This window comes from Phyllostomus discolor, chromosome 4 (assembly GCF_004126475.2).
Source record: "Phyllostomus discolor isolate MPI-MPIP mPhyDis1 chromosome 4, mPhyDis1.pri.v3, whole genome shotgun sequence".
In the NCBI taxonomy this organism is placed as follows: domain Eukaryota; kingdom Metazoa; phylum Chordata; class Mammalia; order Chiroptera; family Phyllostomidae; genus Phyllostomus; species Phyllostomus discolor.
Window position 1 is genome coordinate 149,166,991 of NC_040906.2, and position 23,334 is coordinate 149,190,324.

Consider the following 23,334-nt stretch of genomic DNA (forward strand, 5'->3'; position numbering starts at 1 on the left):
TCACAGCCCCAACTCAGTGACCGCCTCATCTCAGGTCTCCTGACAACTCCTTGTGCATGTATGTGGTGTCATAGACGGTTGTTTCCCTCTGCCCTTTCCTATGAAGGTGCTGCCCGAAATCAGGTTCTTGGTGTCCTAATGTACATTGTATGCTCACCCACCAGCCTCTTTGGCCCAACCCACCCTAGAGAACAACTTTGAAATTCAGTGGGCTGCAACAAGGTCCTTCATCAACAAGGTCCAAACCCAGCTTTGGGGAAGGATCCTCTTCCAACTTTGTTTCTTCCTTGGATACTGTCACTCAGCCCTCCAGTATTATTTAGAGTTCTGTTTACATGTTTATATATGTTACTCCCCTATTGCAATGATTTTCAACCTTTTTCATCTCATGGCACATATAAACTAATCACTAAAATTCTGTGGCTTACCAAAAAATACATTTTTTGCTGATCTGACAAAAAGAATAGGTGTAATTTTGACTTATTCACACTGGATGGCTCTTGTTGTTTTGGCTGTTGTCATTTTTTTTATTTGACAATCTAAGAGAAAAGAAGTCAGTGCCCTTGACTAAATAGCCAGATGTTGTATACTTTAAAAATTCTTGTGGCACACTGGTTCAAAATTGCTGCCCTATTGTAATTTTTTTTAAGATTTTATTTATTTTTAGAGGGAAGGGAGAAAGAGGGAGAGAAACATTTGGATAGAAACATCAATTGGTTACTTCTTTCACACCCACAGCTGGGGATCTGGCCTGCACCCAGACATGTGATGTACCCTGACCAGGAATTGAACAGGGGACCTCTTGGTTCATGCACCAACACCCAGCCCTCTGAGCCACACCAGTCAGGGCTGTAATTACTCATTATGTGAGATTTCTTCCTGGTCAAATTATTGTGTGGTATTATTGCTTGGTTGGATCCTATCTGATGCCATGGGACTAAAATGAGATATATTACATACTAATGGATAAAAACTATAGATTAGTACCAATATTTTTCTCCTCATACACATGGTATATTTGAGTTACCTCTAGTCCATGGAAACTAGCCTTGGTATTTAAAAAATGGTTATAAATTCATTTATTTATTTCTAGTGGTATTATAATTGTGGAGGAGTGGTCCTTAAACGTCACTGGTCCCAAAAATTGTTGAGATGAGGGAATGGAATAATTGTGTAAGTGTGTTTTCATAATTAAATATGTATCATGTTAGCTTGAACAATCAGGCAATATCAAGTGAGAACTTTTCGATCCTATTATGTTATTAGCGTATTTGATTCTCAGAAAATTTCCACCTGGTCATTTCTTTTTGAATAGATTGGCAAATTATAGTCATGTGAATTATCTTTTTAAAATTTCCCAAGGTTAAAAGAGATGCACACCCACACTCTCAGAGGATGTGGAGCTGGTGAGGCAAAAAGACACCTAGTGCTACTGTGACCAATTTGTTAGTAATGCTAACTTAAATGGCTTATTTGTAGACACCTAAATTTGATTCTGTATATAATTTTCATATTTGTGATTTCTTGTGGATATTTAAAATTACTAGCGTTGTTACTAACAGGTTAAGCTTGACCTTCCCTAAGGACATTCATCTCTTTCCTTGTCTGAGGAACCTGTAATGACCTGTAATGTCTGAGGTAGTTTCCTTGAAGAGAGGAGTGATAATTTTCCTAAGGACCATCCTAACCACCTTTTGGTGTTTTTAGACATATAGCTGGTGAGGGTATCTGGGCTGGTACCATTCTGATTGCATTGGCTTCTGTCCTGGTCAGCCAGTCACTAAGGATTTTGGCTTTCATCCCCATCATATAAATTAATGTCATTAATATATTAAAGGAGCAGTTTTCAGCTGATGAGCCACAAAAACTTTTGAAATGTACAGTACCTGATTGTTTAGTCAGAGACACTCGCCTCTTTTCCCTTAGATTGTCAAAAATATAACAGTCAACACAACAATAGCTGTCTGGTGTGAATGAATCAAAGTGATACCTGTTTTTTTGTTGTTTTTATTTTGCTTTTGGGGGGGGTCAGGTTGTCCAAAAATATATTTTATGGTATGCTGCAGAATTTTAGTAATTTATATGTGCCATTAGATGAAAAGGGTCGAAAATTGCTGTGTTAAAGTACTCAGGGTTCTGTTTTTAAAATCTCCTTGATTGATATCCTTGATATGATGCATTCTTCAACAATAATTGTGTATTTTATTTCTATTTTAATTTGTAACAGTTTGGTTTTAGAGAGATAGAAGATAAGGGTTTTTTGTTTATACAATTCAGCCCATGTAATGTACAATAATGTCTTAGTCACCAACTGCAGATTTTTTTGAGTTTGGAAATCACCTGTAAGGCTATTTGGCCCTAATGGTTGCAGGAATAAAAGAGAAATATAAGGTAGCATACAAAGAAAAAGTAAAATTCTACATAATTAAAACAAAAACAAACTCACTAGCTTTGTTAATTTTCAGTTTCTCTTCATGTGTTTAATAATATTAACCACATACCTCCTGTAATTTCTATTCAGTATACATTGTTTTAATACTACCTCATTCCCGGGAATTTTTCTCAATTTAGTGATGAATGGATTTCTGATTTTTTCACTGCTTGTACAGCCTTGTTCTAGCTTTTTCTTTGAAGCTGTGACATGCTCTATTTAAAGTGGATAATGATTATATTTCCAGAAATTGAAGGAAGAAAAACTAAAAGTAAATTAAGGATCAGATTATTGATTCAATAGCAAAATTTGTTTAATTTGCTATATCTAATAGGCTTTACAGTGGTACAAAAGTAATAAACCTACATATTGTGCTGAATAAATTTATATTTGAAAAATAAATAAAACAAGCCCTGGCTGGCACAGCTCAGTGGATTGAGCTTGGGCTGCGAACCAAAGTGTCGCAGGTCCGATTCCCAGTCAGGGCACATGTCTGGGTTGCAGGCCATGACCCCCAGCAACCGCACATTGATGTTTTTCTCTCTCTCTCTTTCTCCCTCCCTTCCCTCTCTAAAAAATAAAAATAAAAATAAATAAAATCTTAAAAAAAAAAAACAATTAAAAAAATAAGTAAAACAGTAGGGCACCAGAATCTTTGTTTTAAATTTTATTTATTTATTTTTAGAGAGAGGAGAAGTGGGGGAGCGAGGAGAGAAACTTCAATGTGTAGATGCCTCTTGAGCACCCCCAACTGGGGACCTGGCCGAAATCCAGGCATTTGCTGACTGGAAATTAAACTGGTGACTGTAGTTCGCAGGCCAGCACTCAATCCACTGAGCCACACCAGCTGGGCCAAGGGTACCAGAACCTTACGTGAGGGATATCCTACCTCCTGGCCTCACTTCTTGGGCTTCATTATCTGTGGCAACTGTGAAAAGAGATTTTGTTGAAGATAGTACTGATAGCCCTGAATCTGTAGATGACGGTCTTCCCACTGGAATAGTTATCCAGTTAATATATGGTTGGTCAAAAGTCCATTTAGTTTTTCCCCGTAAAACAGAAGACACGTTTTTTTTTTTTATTTTCACCAATAACTATTTATTTGGATATTTTGAGTGTGCCAGCTATCTCTCACTATTGGCTTCTAGTCAGTAGAGGCCAGAGGTGCTGCTAAACATTTTCCAATGCCTAACACAGCCCCATGACAAAGAATTATTTGGCCAAAATGTCAGCAGTATCAAGAAGCTTCATAAACCACTTTTGACATGTTTGATCAGTCACAGCACCTTCTCCACATACGGCACAAATCTTTTTTGTGTGTTTCCATTGTGTTTTTACCTTTCTTAAAATAATAAAGTATAACACACTGAAAATGTTGCATCTGTTCTTCCATCTTCAATATTAAAATGGCTGCACAGTTCACTAATTTTGATAAGTTTTTTTTAAATGCCCACTGATATGACAGCTGTCAAAATATATTTTAACAAAATTGTTTCAAATGAAGTTAAAGACAACTGAGTACTACTAGAGCCATTGTAGGGAAACAACTAAATAAACTTTTTGACCAACCCAGTATTTAAAATAAGTTTTTAAAATCAAATGATGTTTTCTGTAGAGGAGGCAATTGTATTTTTACTAAATTTAAAATTGTATTTTAAACTTAGGTTATAATTACAACATACACAGAAAAAAGTTTTTCAATAAAGTACAAATAGGATTTTTTTTTCCCCTTCATGGTAAAAATGGCACTTTATTCAAGCCTTCAGCATGTAAGATTTAGTAAGGGTGTGGTCTACTAGAGAAAACTAATTATAGTAAGCTGACTCTAATAATTAATCATCTTAAAGGAAAATGGAATTCTTTGCAACAGTAAAAATAATAGGGAGGAAAATACTTATAATATTTTTTGCTATCAGATACATTTTGTCTTGCAGGCCGACTGATGCAAGAAAAGGTAATATGACATTTAAGTATATTGTATGTATTGTATCTTACTAAAAAAGTTACTGTTTTGCTTTTAAGGCCCCTTTAGTTGACACACTGTGGCAGTTTAACACAATAATTTTTATTTTGTTGGTGTTCTGTTTGTATTCTTATAGAACTTCAAGCGTGCCTTTCTGTGTTATTAATGGAAGTAAAATTCCCAGGCTAATCACAAAAGTCTTTTTTTTTTCTCATTCACAATGTATGCTCTAATGTTATCTTTTATTCTAGGAACAGGATGCCATACAGGAAAGAAGCGGTTTCTACCATTTTTCTAAGTATTAGAAAAGCTTACGACCCAATTTAAAGAAAACAGTGGTGTTTGGGGAGGGTGTGGCATTACTTATCACAGCCTTTTTATTCCCTCTTCTTTCTCCAGGTAGCTGCTGTTCCCATGTTTCTGTGAGCCCCACTTTGTATCCTCACTCAAACCTCTATTCCATCAGTATAGGAGTGTTTAACTAGCTGTTACGGAATATTGACTAATTTATGATAATGTGTGGATATGTCATTAGTAGATAAGATTGCAAGTTCATAATAAAAATGGGAAAATATAGGTAATTTGCAGAAAGATAATTTGGAATAGAAAGGTCTCCAAAAAGACAAGCCACCCTCTTGCTACTCTCTGAGTCCAGTCTTTTTAAAGCATTGTTCCTGTACTTCTGAACTTGTGGTTTATCTGAAAACTTGAATTCAAAACTTTCTCCTAGCTACTCCCATTACATTAGCAGCAAGGGTTCATGGGGTGGAGAGTAGGGTAAGACTAGAGCCTTTGGAATGTGTAGTTTTGTAAATTCAGAATTCCAGTTGTGCCATCATCACTGTGATCTTTTTGGTTATTAGGTGAGCAAATAAATTACTTTTTAAAAAAAATTAAATGGCATTGTGTTGAATTTCTAATCCTAATAAACCATAATTGGGTGGTGGTTGCTTATGAAAATATAACAAGTTGTCAGTCCTCTCTGTCTTAAATAGCATAAAAAGTTCTATTAATTATGGGTCCAGACCAGTCATTACAAATATCCATGAGCTGTATAAAATCATCTTGTCCAATATCTCACTTGACTAAATCTCTGGATTTCAAAGCCTGGCCACTTCATAATGAAAAATAGACATATCCACAGCCAGGTATTTAGCTGAAGAGTTATTGGATGAACCTATTCTGTGGATAAATCGTTGGTATTTACTGATATCTTAATGTAGTTTGGTTCTCCTGAATTAAAAACTGCTTTCACTATTTGTTTGCTTGTGCAAGCTGTGGCATTAAATGCCTATAAACCCGAGGAATGTAAAGTAGCAAAGTGACTTGGATAGGAAAAGAGCAATAAAGAATTAGAAAGCTCCCACCCTGATTCACCCAACTGCTACCTATGTGCTTATTACTGCTATGCAGAATGGGATTTAACTAGTCTGGTGTTGTCTGATCTTCTGATTTTTCAAGAAAACTAGAAACCCAGATTCTTCCATGTAATGTCTCAATTTTGAAATGTTGGCAACTAATTCAAAATGTCTGAGGGGGACCCCAAAACACCATGTGAGCCAAATAAAACATGTCTGGAGAATTTATTCCTGGATATTTTGAGCAGTCTATGGTTTGCCAGAAAAAGTATGTGAAAAACACCTCCCCCAGAGTGACTTTTGGGTTTTTATATCGTCATGGTCTGTGTGCTTCCCTCCTTCATTTGCATCCCTGGAAATTGTAGTCTTCTGAATATACCTGGAAAGAAGGATATGTGTACAAATGACCCTTGTGGTAAGGGGAGGAAAACAACTCAGGTTGTTTTGGCACCTTCTTTAGAGAGGTCTTTAAGGTAAAGATACTCACTGGTAAAATAGGTAGAAGTCTTTTACCATTTTCCTGGTCTTCTATTCCTCTGTAGAGATGTGTGGTTTGTTTAATTTATCCTGGGGCCTGACAGATTTGTGTGTGTGCTTCAAAAAGTTATTTCATAATTGAGATTTTGTTTGTTCTGAGGGTAAGTACACAGACATTTCTATTTGTACATACATGTTAACATGCAGACCAAAATCTTAAAAGTCATGTAGTTGTGGTTCTTTTCTAAACACTTATTGTAATGATTTGCCACCTTAAAATTTGGAGGCAAATTTTTTCTTAATAGATACCAAGTACCAGTATCTTTAAATGTTGATATGCTGTTATATCAAAGACCTACCAGTTCATAATTTAATATCATATATGCTACATACTCAAATTTTCAGTCTTTCAGAGCACATTAACAAAGTTACTAGGAAACTGGACTACCACACCAAGGATGTTAGAGTGCACAAAATTCTGACAGGGAGAGCCAGGATCAAGGAGCGATTTTCTTTAGGAAACAGTTCTACCAAAAACATGGGAATAGAAGTAACTTAAAATGTTTAGACATATTAACATTTGTCTTAAATGCATGACTGACTCCATATTGCCAGTTAGTATGTTTTGTATTATAGGATGTAAAGACTGTCCCCATCTATGGAATGTTAAGCTAACACCATTGACAATCAAAGCCTTCATATTCAATATTCCTCTGTTTGCTGGTTACACCAACAACTAAGCATCCAGTAAGTGATTTCACTTCTTTTTTTTAAAGCATTTACGCTTTCTTAGAATTTTTACTTTTTAAAGATTTTATTTACTTTTAGAGAGAGGGAAGGGAGGGAGGAAGAGAGGGTAACACAAGTGAGAGAAATATTAGTCAGTTGCCTCTTTATGTGCCTTGTCCAGGGACCAAACCCACAACCCAGGCATGTGCCGTGACCAGGATTTGAACCAGTGATCTTTCATTTTGTGGGAACACACCCAACCAACTGAGCCACAGGTCAGGAAAAAAGCATTTACACTTAAAAAGTGGGATTAGGTGAAACTTCCTCCTTCTAAAAAAGGTTTCTAGAGCTACTATAAAAAAACCTTTGCATTTACAAAACAGTTGATTAAAAATATTTCTCTGGATTATACAAGAAGGGAGACAGGGACCACTTATAAGAGATGGTATATGACAGCGGTCCCCAACCTTTCTGGCACCACAGATGAGTTTTGTGGAAGACAGGGTGGGGCAGGAGGCTGAGCTCAGGTGAGCTTCTGAGCTCTGCTGGTCCCACTATGGAATGGGTAGATATAGGGCGCCCCGTCCTGCGGAGCTTTCCCAGCTGCCACAGATGAGAATAAATTGCCCTGGTCACAATCTGTTGTTACAGCGGGAAAGGGGGTGGTGATTCCCTCTAGTGGAGAATGCCCCAAACCCTTCTCCCAAACGGCTTCTATGAGGATCAGTATGTGCAGGGATATACAGCATACATGCATAGCTTACCAATCAATGTCTAAAGACAGTAGTTACAAAAACATATTATCTATAGATGACAGTTGAAGAAACAAGAGATCTGCCTTAGGTCAGGGTCTGTTAAGACATGCTGATGCCAGATGGTTAAGATGTATTTCCTAAGACAAGGATTTCACTCCTTATGCTTTGAAGGTAAACATTTGGTTTATACCAACAGAGCTATAGCAAAGCAAAGCAAGCTTCAAAGGATACAATGTATTTTTCAGGCCTGATTTCCCACAAGGCCTTGCTCACTCCTACAGGGCTACAGTTTCAGATACTACACAGAGTGGTCCCCAACAGGCAGGAGAGACTGGAAGTGGAGCTCAGGCCAGCTTTGCTTGTGGCTTGGTTCCCTAACAGGCCATGGACTGGTAGGCAATTGGGGATTGATATTAATCAGACATGGCTTTCTCTCCTTCATCAGAGGCTGGACTCACCTCATTATTAGTTTCTTCCTGCACTGCAGATAAATCTTTAATTTCTTGGTTAGCCAGTTTGGTCTGTTTTCCCTTTGCTCCCCTTTTCCCTGTTGTTTACACCATTTTGTCTGCAGGTTTATCCTTTCCTGACACCTTTTTAGGCTTTGTTTCCACGATCAGGTTTACCTGACAACCTCATATATCTCTTCTTGGAGTCTGCCTTTGCTTTGTCCTGAGTAGAGCTAGCCTTGCTGTTGGGGATTGTGGCAGCAGTAAGGTGGCACATGCCTGGTGCTTGTGGGCAGTGGTGCACTGAACGCCTGTAAGAAGCAAAGCCCGTCTACTGCCATTAATCCTGCCTCCTGAGCTTCTGGGTCCTGCCTTCTGGCAGATTTTTAACCACTATTCTGAGTTTCCAGAAATATTTAAACATTGTATATATCCAAGGGTCATTTTATGAGTATTTTGTGGAAAGACAGAGGAGAGCAAATCAGATAACACTAGCTTGCAACCATGTTAACTTGAAACTTAGGTCATGAAGTTTAAAATATATACTTATATTAAAATTAGTTTTTAGAATATCAGTATTCTACTACATGGCAATCTTTTTATTGTTTTAGAAAGTTCAGTTGTTTTTCAAGTAGAAAGAAATAGCCAAATATCAAGTTTGGAAAAGAACATAATTATGAGAGATTTAAAATAATACAAATCATTTTTAAAATAAAATTTTATCAGAATAGTTTTTTTTGTTTTGTTTTGTTTTTAATTAAATGTTTTTATTTTTCTCATAATTTAAAAAACGTGACCATTCTGGAATTCAGCCCCAGCCTTTACTTCCAGGTGACTTTCTTCATCCCGTCTCAGTTCCCTTTTAAATAACAAACTCTTGTTCCGGAAAGCAGTTAGCTTTTCCTCATTCCTTCTGTCTAGGTACCATCCAACAGCAAATCCCATAGGGACAAGCACATGCACCCAGTGGTCACACACAAGCTGAATTAAATTCATCCTAAATGCTGTGGTCCCGGTACCAGAAACGACCCCTATCAGAATAGTTTTAGGTTTACAGAAACATGAAGACAGTGCAGTGAATTCCCATATACCTCACAGCCAATTTTCCACATTAGTCATATGTCATATTGAGACATTATCATTAACTGAAGTTCATACTTTGTTCAGATTTCCTTAGTAGTTTTCTTAATTTTTTTTTCCTGTTACAGGATCCCATTGAGGATATCCCATTACATTTAGTTATCATATCTTAGGCTTCTCTGAGCTGTGATGATTTCTAAGCTTTTCTTGTTTTTGATGACCTTACGTTTTGAAGAGAACTGGTCAGGTATTGTGTCAAATATCCCTCAATTGGAATTTGTTTCATGATTTTCTCTTGATTAGATAGGGGTGGTTTTTTGACAGGAAGACCATTCAGGTAAAGTGCCATTGTCATTACAGTCTTATTAAGGGTACATATTAACATGACCTAACACTGTTGATGTTACCCTTTACCACCTGGCTTAGTAGTGTTTGTCAGGTTTCTCCAAAGTGATATTTTTTTTTTTCACCCTTGCGTATGGTACTCTTTGGAAGGAAGTACTATGTACAGCTCACACTTAAGAGGTGGGAAATTATGCTCCACCTCCTTGAGGGTGAACTCTAAATAAATTATTTGGAATTTATCTAAATGGGAGGCTTATCTCTGTTCCTGGATTTATTTGTGCAGTCATTATTTACATCATTTCAGACTTGTAGATCATTTTACACTTTGAGTTATAATTTAATACTGTTGTATTTTGTTGCTCAGATTATTCTAGCTTCAGCCATTGGGAGCTCTTTCAGTTGACTTTTGTTCCTTTGACATGCACCCCTCCCCAAATCTGTGTGTGTTTTAGCATATATATCTTTTGATCTAAAAGAAAAATTTTTTAATAGAGGTTAAGTTTTACATATAGATAATCCTTCCAGTTTTACACTCTTGCTAACCTTAAAACCCCATAATAAATAGCAAAATTCAGGTATTATGCTTATGCTCTACTCTTGGCATTCTTATTCAAGTACTTTCAGAGACATTGGTAAACATTATCTTGGAAGTGAACTTTGTTTAGTTAGAAGATCTTAGAAGAATTTGAAGTTCCTGAAGCAATGAAAAATGCCATTGCTTGCTACAGGGAAATATACCAAACAGTAGAGTTCTTAGGCCAGTGGACATATATTTTTTAAAAGACTGCAGAAAAATTCCTTTAAAGAAATATTTAAATAGCTAATAAACACCTTTGAAGCACAAGGCTGTTTTACTTTGGACCAACTCTTAATTTTTTTGGTGATGTAAAACTCATTTTCAGAAATTGAACCCTAGGTATATAATATGCCTAGAAAGTCTGAGTTATTGGTTGGGGTGAGGTGGTATTAATATATCCATAGAAAAGTAATTTAGTCATTAGCATCTTTTGAAAGTCAATTTAAGCACAGATTTCTAAATAGAAGTGTCCTTTAAGTCAAACAGATAAAACATTGTATAACTAGTTTTTCCTGACTCACCAGTACATAGCATTAATAGTCTCCATTTTTTAAATTTTTGTTTTTTAAAAATACAAGCAATACAAGGGTGTTACCCTCTCCACCCTGTTCCACTCTTCACTCCAGAGGTAACTAGTTACAAAGTTGAGTTTCTTTGTAGACATTCACCTAGGGGTTCACATAAATATAATTCATTCATATGGCTATATAATAGTGGGATCATATACTACATAGAGCTCTGTACTGTGCATTTTTTCAGCTGATAATATATCCTCATCATCATTCCATGTCAATAACTTCAAAACTGTATTTTTAATTTTTTAAAAAAAATTTATTATGCTATTACAGTTGTCCTGATTTTTCCTCCTTTGTTCTCTCCACCCAGCACCCCCCACTCCTCCAGACAGTCCTCTTACCATTGTTCGGTCATGTGTCTGAAGTTTTTCGGCTACTCCATTTCCTATACTGTACTTTACATCACTGTGGGTATTCTGTTAACCTACTTGTACTTCGTAGTCCCCTCACCTCTTTACTCATTCTTCCCCTCTCTCCTCCCATCTGTTAACCATTGATAACTTAATTTCTCTTTTATCTTTTAAGAGTCTTTATCTTTACCATTTGGCCTTTTAATTATGATATGTCTTGGAGTGGATCTCTTTGCATCCATCATAATTGGGACACTCTGTGCTTCCTGGACTTCTATGTTCATTTCCTTCACCAAAGTAGGGAAGTTTTCTTCCACTATTTTTTCAGATAGATTTCCAGTTTCTTGCTATTTCTCTTCTGCCACCTCAATGATGCGAATGTTGGACCTCTTGAAATTGTCGCAGAGGCTGCTTATGCAATCCTCTTTTTTTTTTTCATACTTTCTTCTTGTTTTTCTGCATGGTTGTTTTTTGGTTCCTTATGCTCTGTTACTGATTTGATTTTCGGCTTCATGCACTCTACAGTTGTTTCCCTGTAAATTGTTCTTTATTTAAATTAGTACGTCCTTCATTTCTCACTGGATCTTTTTTATGCTGCCGAGGTCTTCACTAAGTTCTTTGAGCATCCTTATAACCAATGTTTTGAACTCTGCATCTGATAGATTGCTATCTTCATTTCATTTAGTTCTTTTCTGAAGTGCTGATCTCTTCTTTCATTTGGGCCATGTTTCTTTGTCTCCTTGTTTTAGCAGCCTCCCTATGTATGTTTCTGTGTATTAAGTAGAGCTGCTTTGACTTGTGTCTTGGTAGTAGGCCTAATATAGTAGGTGTTCTATAAGGTTCAGTGGCACAAACCTCCTCTGTCACCCAAGCTGGTTACTCAAGGTGCACCCTTTGTGTGGGTGGAGTACACTCTGCTCTTGTAGTTGAGCCTTGGTTGCTGTTGGAAGATGAGTGGGAGGGATTTACCCAGGCCAGTCAGCTGTAAGGACTGCCTATGACCACTGACCACCAACTGCCTCCCTCTGTGGGGATCAGTTGTGCAGGGGCAGGGTGGTGGTGCTTCAGCATGGTTTGTAGCTGTCCACTAGGTGCACTGGCCTTGGCTTTTCCCTAGTGGTGCAGGCCCTGGTCAGTCCCCACCCCAGTGCTTCAGCTCATAGGGAGCAAGTCTGAGCAGGTATGTCCACCTGTGGGTTCTTTGAGGAACTGCTTGGAGCTCCAGAAGTTTCTTCTATGACTCCATCCCTGCTGGTTTTTGCAGTGAGAAATTGCGGGAGCTTATCTTCCTGGAACTGGAATGCTGTACCAAGGGGCTAGATATGGGTCTGGGACTCCTCACTCTGGAGATACCTCTTCCAAATTTTTATCCAGGTGGGTTTGGGACAAGCCCATCCTGTGTCTGCACCCTTCCTGCCAATCTGGATGGATGTGGTTTCTTCAATTCTATAGTTGTCATTCCATTCACCTCAATTTCTCATGTTCCTCAGTGATGATTGTTCTATATCTTAGTTGTAATTGTGATGTGGTTGTGTGAAGAGGTAAGCTATGTCTGCTTACGCCAGCCTCTCGACCAGAAGCTCCCAGAACTATGTATTTTAAAAAAATAATAAATAAAAGCTCTTATAGTATGGCATACCACAATTTATTAAAGTCATCTGTTAGCAACATCTAGATTGTTACTAGTATTTTGGATAATAGAAAGTGTCAGTAGACTCTTTTTCAATATCTTTGCATGCATGTGGCAGTATTTGGTTAGTATTGTTTTTGTGGAACCAGAATTTTTGGTTCACGGGCCTGCTCATAGTAAAATGTTTGTATTGCCACGTTGACCTCCAAAAGACTACTGGTAAACATTCTACAACACTGGTTGTTTTTAAAGTTTTATATTTTTTCCCAGTTTGAATGGTAGAATGGTATCTCCTTGTTGCTTTTTAATCTCTATTTTTTGTATTCCTGACAACCAGGGAGGTTTGATGTTAATTTTTCATAGACATATGCTTTGTGATGGAGAAGCTTTTTGGAAGCTTTTGTTTTACAACTCTGATTCTGGGTTATGGGGGTGCTACAGTTGAAGTGGTTTTTGTGTAATTTCTATTTTAGGAGTATCTTTAAATCCTTTATATCAGCTACCACTGAGTTGTAGTTAATGTTTTCCAGGGGGAAAACATGATCTGGCCCTGCCAGATAGCTCAGCTGGTTAGAGCATGGTCCCAAAACACCAGAGATATGGGTTCCATTCTAGGTCAGGTACATACAAGAATCAACAAATGAATGCATAAATAAGTAGAACAACAAATCATTGTTTCTCTTTCCCCAAAATCAATAAGTAAAAAGGTGATTCTGAACATCAATATTTTATGCCATTTTTAACATAGTGTATTGGTGGATATTTTCTTCATATAGCTTCAGATTGATTCTAGAAATTTCATGAGTTAAAGCAGTGGTAAGTTCAGACATTGAGGATCTATCTTAACTCTAATTTGCTTAAAATTTAAATCATAAAAGAACCAGGCCACTACTTTATACTACATATTAACTATGCTTCATGTTCAGTCATTTTTTAAATATTGAAACAACATATTTATAGTTGGGAAGTGGATTTTGGTTAATAAAGATTACTGTAAGATTTAAAAAACTTAAATGTGTCACATGGGCTTAGTAAAGTTATCAATTCTCTATAAATTCCACAGTCCTTATCTGAAACCATTGAGGCAGATCTGATTCAGACTTCAGAGTTTTATAGCTTTTAGAAAAGTAATATGGTACATATACTGTACGTTACAGCACAATATCTTCAGAGGGACTTTGGGTTGCATCCCATAAACACAGCAAAGGATATAAATGTTCTCACTAAGTGGGATAAAAGCTGTAAAGTATTTCATTCTTTTTTATTCCTTTATTGTTGAATAATCAGCCATATGGATTTATTTTATTTATCCACCCATATCATTTGATTTGTTCCCAGTTAGTGTTCTATGAACATTCATGTTCATCTCTTTTTCAACATGTTTATATTTGTTTTGGGTGCATCGCTCTGAGTTGATTGCTGTTTTTGGTAATGAATTTATGTTTGAGATTTTAAGAAACTGCCAGATTCTTTGTAGCAGTTCATGAGGGTTCTAGTTTTTCTCTGTCCTCACCAAAACTTTGTGTTGTCTTTTGAAATTACAGCTTTTCTAGTAGATGTGTATTGAGTTCATGTGGTTTAATTTGCATTTGACTAATAACACTGAACATTTTTTTTAAGTTTTTATTGACTTATTTTTAGAGAGGGTGAGGGGAAGGAGAAAGGATAGAAACATAAATGGGTGGTTGCCTGTTGCATCCCTCCTACTGGGAATCTGGCCCATAACCCAGGCATGTGCTCTGACTGGAAATCAAACCTGCTACCCTTTGGTTCATAGGCCGGCACTCAATCCACTGAGCCACAGCAACCAGGGCAAATTTTTCATGTGCTTTTTAGCCATCTGGAGACCTGTCTGTTCAAAACATTTGCTAATTTTGGGAGAGGATTGTTTGTCTTTTTATTATGGAGTTGTAGTAGTTCTTTATGTATTCTAGAAACAAGTCCTTTATCATATACATCATTTGCAAACATCTCCCCAACTATGTCTTGTCTTTTCATTTTCTTATCTTTTTTAAATGAGAAATGCTCTTTCCCCTAGCTTTATTGAAATAAAGTTGTATATATTTAAGGTGTACAAGATGATTATTTCACAAACATTATTAAATGATTATATTGAAGTTAGTTACATCCACCATCTCACATAGTTCTCATTTTGTTGCGTTCATTGTCTGTGTGTATTGAGGACACTTAAGATTCACTGTCCCAGTAAATTTGAAATATACAATAGTATGTCTAGTCACACTATGCTATATATTAGATCCCCAACACCTATTACTCCTTTAACTGAAAGTTTGTACTTTTTGGTAAACATCTCTCCATTTCCTCCAACCTTCAATCCCCGGCAACCACCATTCTACTCCATTTCTGTCAGTTTGAATTTTTCCTTTTTAGGATTACATATAAGAGTGAGATCATACAGTTTTTGCATTTGTCTTTCTGTGTCTGGCTTATTTCACATAGTGTAATGTCCTCCAGGTTAATCGATATTGTAGCAAATAGTAGAATTTGCTGCTTTTATTAGTGAATAATATTCTGTTTTGTGTATATGTCATATTTTCCTTATTCATCATTGGACAGTTACATTTTTTCTGTATCTTGGCTATTGTGAATAATGCAGCTGTGAACATGGGAGAACAGATACCTCTTTGAGAAAATGATTTTGTTTCCTTCTAATATATATTCAGAAGTAATATTGCTGGATTATACGGTAGTTCCATTTTTAATTTTTTTAGGAACCTCCATACTGTTTTCCATAATGTCTGTACAATGGACATTCCGACCAACAGTGTACATGGGGTCCCTGCTCTTCACCACTTACGTCTTGTTTTTTTGATAATAGCCATCCTAACAGGTGTGAGATACTATTTCATTGTATTTTTTTTAATTTGTATTTCTCTGATGATTAATGATACTGAGCACCTTCTCATAAACCTGTTGGCCATTTGTATGTCGTCTTTGGAAAAATGTCTATCCAGTTGTGTTGCCCATTTTTTAATTTGATTTTTTTGCTATTATAAATTTGATTGTTTTCTTAATTTCTTTAGTTAGTTGTTAATGTATAGAAATGCAACTGATTTTTTATGTTGATTTTGCATCTTATAACTTTAGTAAGTTTGTGTCTTTGATTTCTTGAGTTTTTTGATGTGCAAAATTTAAAAATTTTGATGAATCTCCAGTTTGTCAACTGTTTCTTTTTATAGATCATACTTTTAGTTTTATATTAAAACTCCTTCCCTAACTTCCCTTTATGGTAGGTTTTAAAGCTGTCAGAAGTTCACATTCTGAATGATTATTTCACACCCTAGAATGAGTGTATGGGAGTATAAATTTTACCAAATACTAACTCAGCATCTCCAAAATGTCTTATGTTTTCTTCTAGAAGTTTTATAGGTTTAGGTCTTCATTTAAGTTTGGTCCATTTTGAGTTAAATTTTGTGTATGATGTTAAGCATCTCATTTCATTTTTATGCATGTGGATATACAGTTGTCCCAGTACCATTTGTTATGTTGAAAATGGATTACAATCTCTCAAAGTTCAGCCAATATTGATTTATATTTTTCCCAGAAAAGGGAAGTAATTTATTGCTACCCAGAATAATTATTATAGATAATAGAAGTGAAGGGAATTGAATGACCTTTTAAGTTGGGCTTTCTGACATTGTATTTCATGTTCTAAAGTAGGTATACATATTAGTTGGTTTGGCCTGTTATAACAAAAACATCATAAACTGATTGGCTTAGTAGTAACAAAGTCATTTCTCACAGTTACAGAGGTTGGAGAATCTAAAATCAAGGCAGTGGCAGATTTAATATCTGGTGAGAACCCACCTCCTAGCTGTTGTTCTAGTGCCTTCTCACTGTGCCTTATTTGGTCGAAGAGACAAGAAGGCTTTCCTGGGCATCGTGTATAAGGATAGTCATCCCATTTAAGAGGACTTCACCCGGAAGACCTAATCACCCCCCCAAAGGTCTTTCCTTCTCTAATATAATCAACTTTGGAGTTAATATTTAAACATACTTTATCCATAGCAGTAGGGATGTCATATATGTGGCAATTGGCTCATGATAGACATAACCAGTACACTGTGGTACCCTTTCTGATTGAGTGCTAGCAAGCTGAGATTGAAACTCATGCTATTTTTTTTTTTAATTTTTAAAGATTTTATTTATTTATTTTTAGAGAGGGAAGGGAGAGAGAGAGGGAGGGGGAGAGAGAGGCAGACAGGCAGACAGGCAGACATCAATGTGTTGTTGCTAGGGGTCATGGCCTGCAACCCAGGCATGTGCCCTGACTGGGAATCGAACCTGCGACACCTTGGTTCGCAGCCCGCGCTCAATCCTCTGAGCTATGCAAGCCAGTGCTAAAACTCATGCTATTATTATTTATGGCAGTTTGACTTCTTCTTTGAATATGGCTAATGTACCTATACTCACTGAGCTTGTAGGTCCCTGGAGATACTAGGATTACATTCTGGGTAGAGAGTTTCCTCTTTAGGATTTTGGATTGCCGTATGGTATGTGATGGAATGAAATCATCACTCTATTGAGCCATGTATTTACCTACACTGTGACTACTTGACTATTGGGGAGTCATGATATAATGGTCTAGGTCAACTAGACATGCTAGCATAGTTTTTGGAATATAAGTACAAAGTTAGAAATATTGTGGAGACTAAACTGAAGTCAGAATTGTCGGTTTTAGAGTGTCCTATATAAAGAAACAGTTATTTAGCGTTGTGAGAATTAATTTAATGGATGGAATCCAGAAACATTCCCTAAGTTAAGCACAGGACTTAAAAAAAAAATCTCTACTTCCATTGCATCATATTTCTTAAGAAGTGAGCGTCCCTGCAAGAATTATGAACATGTTAGTGTCAAACATGTTCATCTTAGTCCAGTTTGAGACCCTCTATGCAAGAGAAAAATTGGGTTGTGTTTGAAAACCCTGCTTTGCTTTTATAGCAAAGGATATACTCTATAAGAACTAGAGAAATTAGTGAACCATACCATGTTAGGGTTAGGAATAGGAAATTTGGGGGTCATGATGTTCCCCCCAAATGCCATTGGCTGATGCCATCAAAATGCTATAAAGAAAGTAGGCCTTAGGGTCTGAGAAACTCTGCAAAGTAGGTGTTTTAATCTTTTTTTTTCTTTGATTTCAGAGAGGAGAGAGGGGAAGGGAAGGGAAGGGAAGGGAAGGGAAGGGAAGGGAAGGGAAGGGAAGGGAAGGGAAGGGAAGGGAAGGGAGGGAGAAAGAAAGTAAGAGAGCCATTGATATGAGAGAGAAACATCATTTGGTTGCCTCTTACGTATATCTCGTCTGGGGACTGGACCCACAACCTTTCAGTTTGCAGGATGACTCCCAGCCAACTGAGCCACACCGGCCAGAGTGGAAGTGGGTGTTTATAGCATCCATATCAGAGATTATTGACCATATTTTGCCATGTATAATGCATACTTTTTGCCCAAAATTTTTAGGGAAAAATAAGGATGCACATTATACATGGGTAGTCCCTGAAATACCTTTTATCTGTTCTTGTGTTTTGTAATTATTTGTTGCATAAAATTTTTGTGCCATAGTATGTTCAAAAATAAATGCTAAAATTCCATTATAATACAAAGCACAAGTATCTAAATATAATAAATAAGTAAATAATTGAATTAAAAATTACAATGAAAGATCTTTTTTTCCCTGAGAGTTTAGGCCCAAAATGTGAGTGCACATTATACATGGGAGCACATTATACATGGCAAAATACGTTAGGCTTTAAAGCTGTCAGAAGTTCACATTCTGAATGATTATTTCACACCCTAAAATGAGTGTATGGGAGTGTGAATTTTACCAAATTCATAACTGATTTTCTTTGAAAATGTTCAGGTCCTACTGAAATAACTACATCTGTGGGCCATTTGCTAAGGACAGTATACTAAAGTACAGGGAAAGGTATCTAGACCAGAACAATATGGAAGTAAAAGTTTGAAATAATCCTGAATTTCATCACAAGTACAAGACTCCTGAATTCTCACTGTTTAAGAGAAAGATGATAAAAAAGCAGCACCCCATAAGAAAATATGGTGATGGGCATGTTCAAACCTGAGATGCTGAGGCAGATTTGGGAGTTGGAGGTGATGCAGATGAACACCAGTTTCTTTGAAATCAGACTTAAAGTTAACCAGGGATTTTAGCTGATCACAGAATTTTATCTATATTGATGTTGAAGAGGAAGAATTTTTCCTGTACTCTTTTAGGTTCTTTTGACTTATCCAATTAATAAGTAAATTAGCATAAAACAGATTAACAGGAGAAAAACACATTTAATTGTGTGCCTACGAGAGCCCCGTGAAAAAATGAGACCCAAAGGCCAGGAGGGCAATTGAGGTTGGTTAGTATGCCATCCTGAGCTCAGGAATGAGATTGGGACCTGGGACTTCTAAGGAGAGGAGGAAGATACTTCATAGGACAATAAGAACAGATATTTGGTAATTACATTTTTGTCCTGCCATACAGATAGGTCATTGAGATAAAAGTTATTTATGTTAATAGCTCTCTGAGCCAGGTACCCTATTAATTCTTTTAGGTAGTTAGAAGTTTAAGATTTTCTTCAGTCTGCTGTGTCTTGATTGCCTTCAGCTGAAAAGAATTCAGGTGCCAAAGTGTCATATCTTGGTTTCGAATATTCTGCTCCCCTTCACTAGATTATCCATTTAGCTATTTGTTTCTATCCTTGGCCCATTCCTGTTGGATTGTTTATGGCTGCCTCCCTCCCTTCCTCCCTTCCTCCCTCCCTCCCTCCCTTCCTCCCTTCCTCCCTTCCTTCCTCCCTTTCTCCCTTCCTCCCTTCCTCCCTTCCCTGATTTGTTAGTTATTTTTATATTATGAATATGTTATATGTATTCTTTCGGAGTTTGGGTGACAAATTTCTTCCCAGTTTGTAGCTTTTCATTTGATTTTTTTTTTTTTTTTTTTTTTTTTTTTGGTGTGGGGTTTTGCTGAACAGAAGTTTTAAATTCTAATATAGCTGCAGTTGTCATTGTCTTTCCTTTTATGGTTGTGTGTTTGTGCCTTAAGAAATCCTTCATTGCCTCTTGATATATTCTCATCCTATATTTTCTCAAAGTTTTAAAGTAATGCTTTTCACATTTAGGTACTTAATACGTATGGGATATAATTTCATTAATTGCTGGTAATAGTTTTTTTTCCCTACATAGCTGGTTATTTCAGCATTATCTGTGGAATAGTCTGTACATTCCTGAAGCATTTTTGATTGCATGTGTTATACACAGGGAGGACCCCAAACATAGAATTTATTTATAAAAAATTGTGTATTTATTCTTAACATGTTTAAACTCCAGTTATCTTTAAAGTACTCTCCATTTGATGTAATACATCTATGGAGACATTTTTTCCATGGCTGAAAACCATTTTTTAAAAAATATGTTTTAATGATTATGCTATTACAGTTGTCCCATTTCCCCCCTTCATTTGCTTCCATCCTGCACACCCTCTCCCACCCACATTCCCCACCTTTAGTTCATGTCCCTGTGTCATAAGTTTTTTAGCTTCTACATTTCCCATACTATTCTTGCCCTCCCCCTATTGTCTACGTACTGTCTATGCTACTTATTCTCTGTACCTTTTCCCCCTCTCTCCTCCCACTCCCCTGTTGCTAACTCTCCATGTGATCTCCATATCTGTGGTTATGTTCCTATTCTAGTTGTTTGCTTAGTTTCTTTTTGTTTTAGGTGTGGTTGTTAGTAATTGTGAGTTTGCTGTCATTTTGCTATACATGTTTTTGATCTTCTTTTTCTTGGATAAGTCCCTTTAACATTTCATATAATAAGGACTTGGTGTTGATGAACTCCTTTAACTTGCCCTTATCTGAGAAGCACTTTATCTGCACTTCCATTCTAAATGAAAGCTTTGCTGGAGCAATCTTGGATGTAGGTCCTTGCCTTTCATGAGTTGGAATACTTCTTTTCAGCCCCTTCTTGTCTGCAAGGTCCCTTTTGAGAAATCAGCTGACAGTCTGATGGGAACCCTTTTGTAGGTGACTGTCTCCTTATCTCTTGCTGCTTCTAGGATTCTCTCCTTCATTTTTATCTTGGCTAATGTAATTACGATGTGCCTTGGTGTGTTCCTTCTAGAGTCCAACTTCTTTGGGACTCTCTCAGTTTCCTGGACTTCCTGGAAGTCTATTTCCTTTGCCAGATTGGGGAAGTTTTCCTTTATTATTTGTTCAGATAACGTTTCCACTTGTTCCTCTTCCTCTTCCCCTTCTGGTACCCCTATAATTTGGATGTTGGAATGTTTAAAGATGTCCTGGAGGTTCCTAAGCCTCTCCTCATTTTTTTTGAATTCTTATTTCTTTATTCTTTTCTGTTTGGTTGTTTCTTTCTTCCTTCTGGTCCACTCCATTGATTTGAGTCCTGGTTTTCTTCCCATCACTATTGGTTCAGTTCTGTGAGCATCCTGATCACCAGTACTTTGAACTGTGCATCTGATAGGTTGGCTATCTCTTAGTCGCTTAGTTGTATTTGCTGTGATCTGAGCTTTGATCTGTTCAAAAGAAACAGATCTGTTTGGGCTATTTCTTTTTTGTCTTGTCTAAGGCGTGGAGCCTTAGGTGTTCACCAGGGCGAGGCACCCCAGTTGCTGGGTTGTGACTCGGTATGTGGGGGTGGGGTCCAAGAGGGAACAATGGTGTTTCCTCCGCTCTCTGTCAGATTTCAGTCCCCTCTGCTGCTTCCCCCAAGCAAACTGGGCCTTTATAGTCATGGTTCCTTTCTCATTTCTTCTTCTTTTTATTTGTGTCTTCTGTTTTATACTTAATAATTTTATACAATAATTTTGCCAAAGGCTTTTTTTTTAGTCTTTCTAGTGACTTATGTTTGATTTTGTTGATCTTCTCTGTTGTACCTTTTTTCTGGTTTTTAAAATTTTTCATGTTTACTATTTTAAAAGTTTTGTACTTTCTTTGAGTTCATTCTGTTCCTTTATCCAACTTGAGTTGGCTACTTAACTCAGTTCTTACAGAATTCTACAAAATAACCACAGAAACCTCAGTGACATGTAATAGCATCTATTGCCCATTTACCTGAGGTCAGGGGACAGTTGGCGAGGCATCTGTTGGTACTGAGTGGAGTCAGGCACAGGTTTGAGGCTGGCTGGGTATCAGCTGATACAGGTTGGCCTCAACCAGAGCAACAGGGGTGACATCTACTTCTCATTCTCCTGGGACAGCAGGCTAGTCTGGGTATCTCTTATCATTTTGATAGGAGGGATCGAGATCCTTATATAGCTGGCCTACCATCACTCTACCCCATTTTCCAAACTTTTTATTACAGAAAAGTTACAAGACTAGGACAATAATACCCATTAACTTTCACAACAGTCCCCAGTTGTTAACATTTTACTATATTTGCCTTGTTTTGTGCTCTAATTCTTTTCTGTATTTTTTTCTGAATCCTTTAAAAGTTAGGCTCATGGCGTTACCCCTTTGAATTTATTTCCTAAGGCCAAAGACATAATCATCACACTCAGGAAATTTAATATTGACACAGTAATACTATCTAATTACAATATATATCTAATTTTCTATTAGTCTTAATAATATCCTCTATAACTCTTCTTCAATTTTTTTCCTAATGCAGCCAGTTTTGCTTTAGTGCAACATATGTATTCCTAACAATCATCCTGCTATGAAGAATTGCATGATAAAAATCACAGGGCTTATGGAAAAGATAGGGGTAGAGACACAACACTCCGTAACTTCATCAGTCACATACGTCATCAACCACACAGAACCTTGTAAAAACAGTAGTACACTTTTAACCTGTTCAGTGGTTAAGGTATATGTAAATGCTAAAATAAATGTATTTTACCCTGAAAGAGGTAGGAAGTTTGCTTACGGAAGTGATTGTCAGAAGGAATGCAGCTTGTGAGTTATTGTGAGATGGTGAAGGAGAGTTCTCTGAAGTTGGACAGAAAGTTGTAACAATATATATGGATGGGTGTGGCTCAGAACACACCTGGTGAACTGAGGTAGCTGGTATATGTTTGAGTTCTGTATATTTTGCATATTTCTATATAGTTCAGTTCAGCTGGATAGTTTCCTTTTACCTAATGTGTATCACTGAAAAAAACCATATATAAGCAAGTGAAATTTCATGTTTTGCTCATACTGTGTTGCAGCAAATTTGTGTGTGTGTGTGTGTGTGTGTGTAAGCCTATAGGAATTTAGAGTATAAACATTTGCAATCTACAGATTTCCCTCTTAAGCTTGCTGTAATTGAATCCTACCAACTTTGATATGTTATGTTTTTGCTGTAGTTCAGATCTAAGTATTCTTTTAATTCTATTATGATTTCTTCCACCCATGATTTAGAAGTACTTGAAAAATTTTTTAAGTTTGTAGTTTTCTTTATAAGGGTATTTTTTGTTAATAGTTTCTAACTTTATTACACTGTGTTCAAAAAATGTGAAATGTCTGATGTCTTTGTGGCCTAGATTGTGGTCAGTTTTTGTTGAGTGTTTTATTTGTGTCTCTTAATTACTGAGGGCAAGTTTCTAAAGACTTAAATTATCTTCTTAGTTGAGTTTTTAAATATATCACTA

The 23,334-nt window shown here is 36.7% G+C and overlaps 1 protein-coding gene and 1 long non-coding RNA gene across 3 annotated transcripts in view; both read left to right on the forward strand.

The window, feature by feature from the left end:
• The window catches only part of ZNF292 (zinc finger protein 292), an 86,127-nt gene that overhangs the window by 14,432 nt on the left and 48,361 nt on the right, over nucleotides 1-23,334 (forward strand). The window lies entirely within an intron of this gene.
• On the forward strand, nucleotides 1,992-22,773 carry LOC118500266. The gene is made up of 3 exons (XR_004902821.1): nucleotides 1,992-2,391; nucleotides 10,433-10,435; nucleotides 22,762-22,773. It is a non-coding gene; the product is annotated as an uncharacterized LOC118500266 (long non-coding RNA).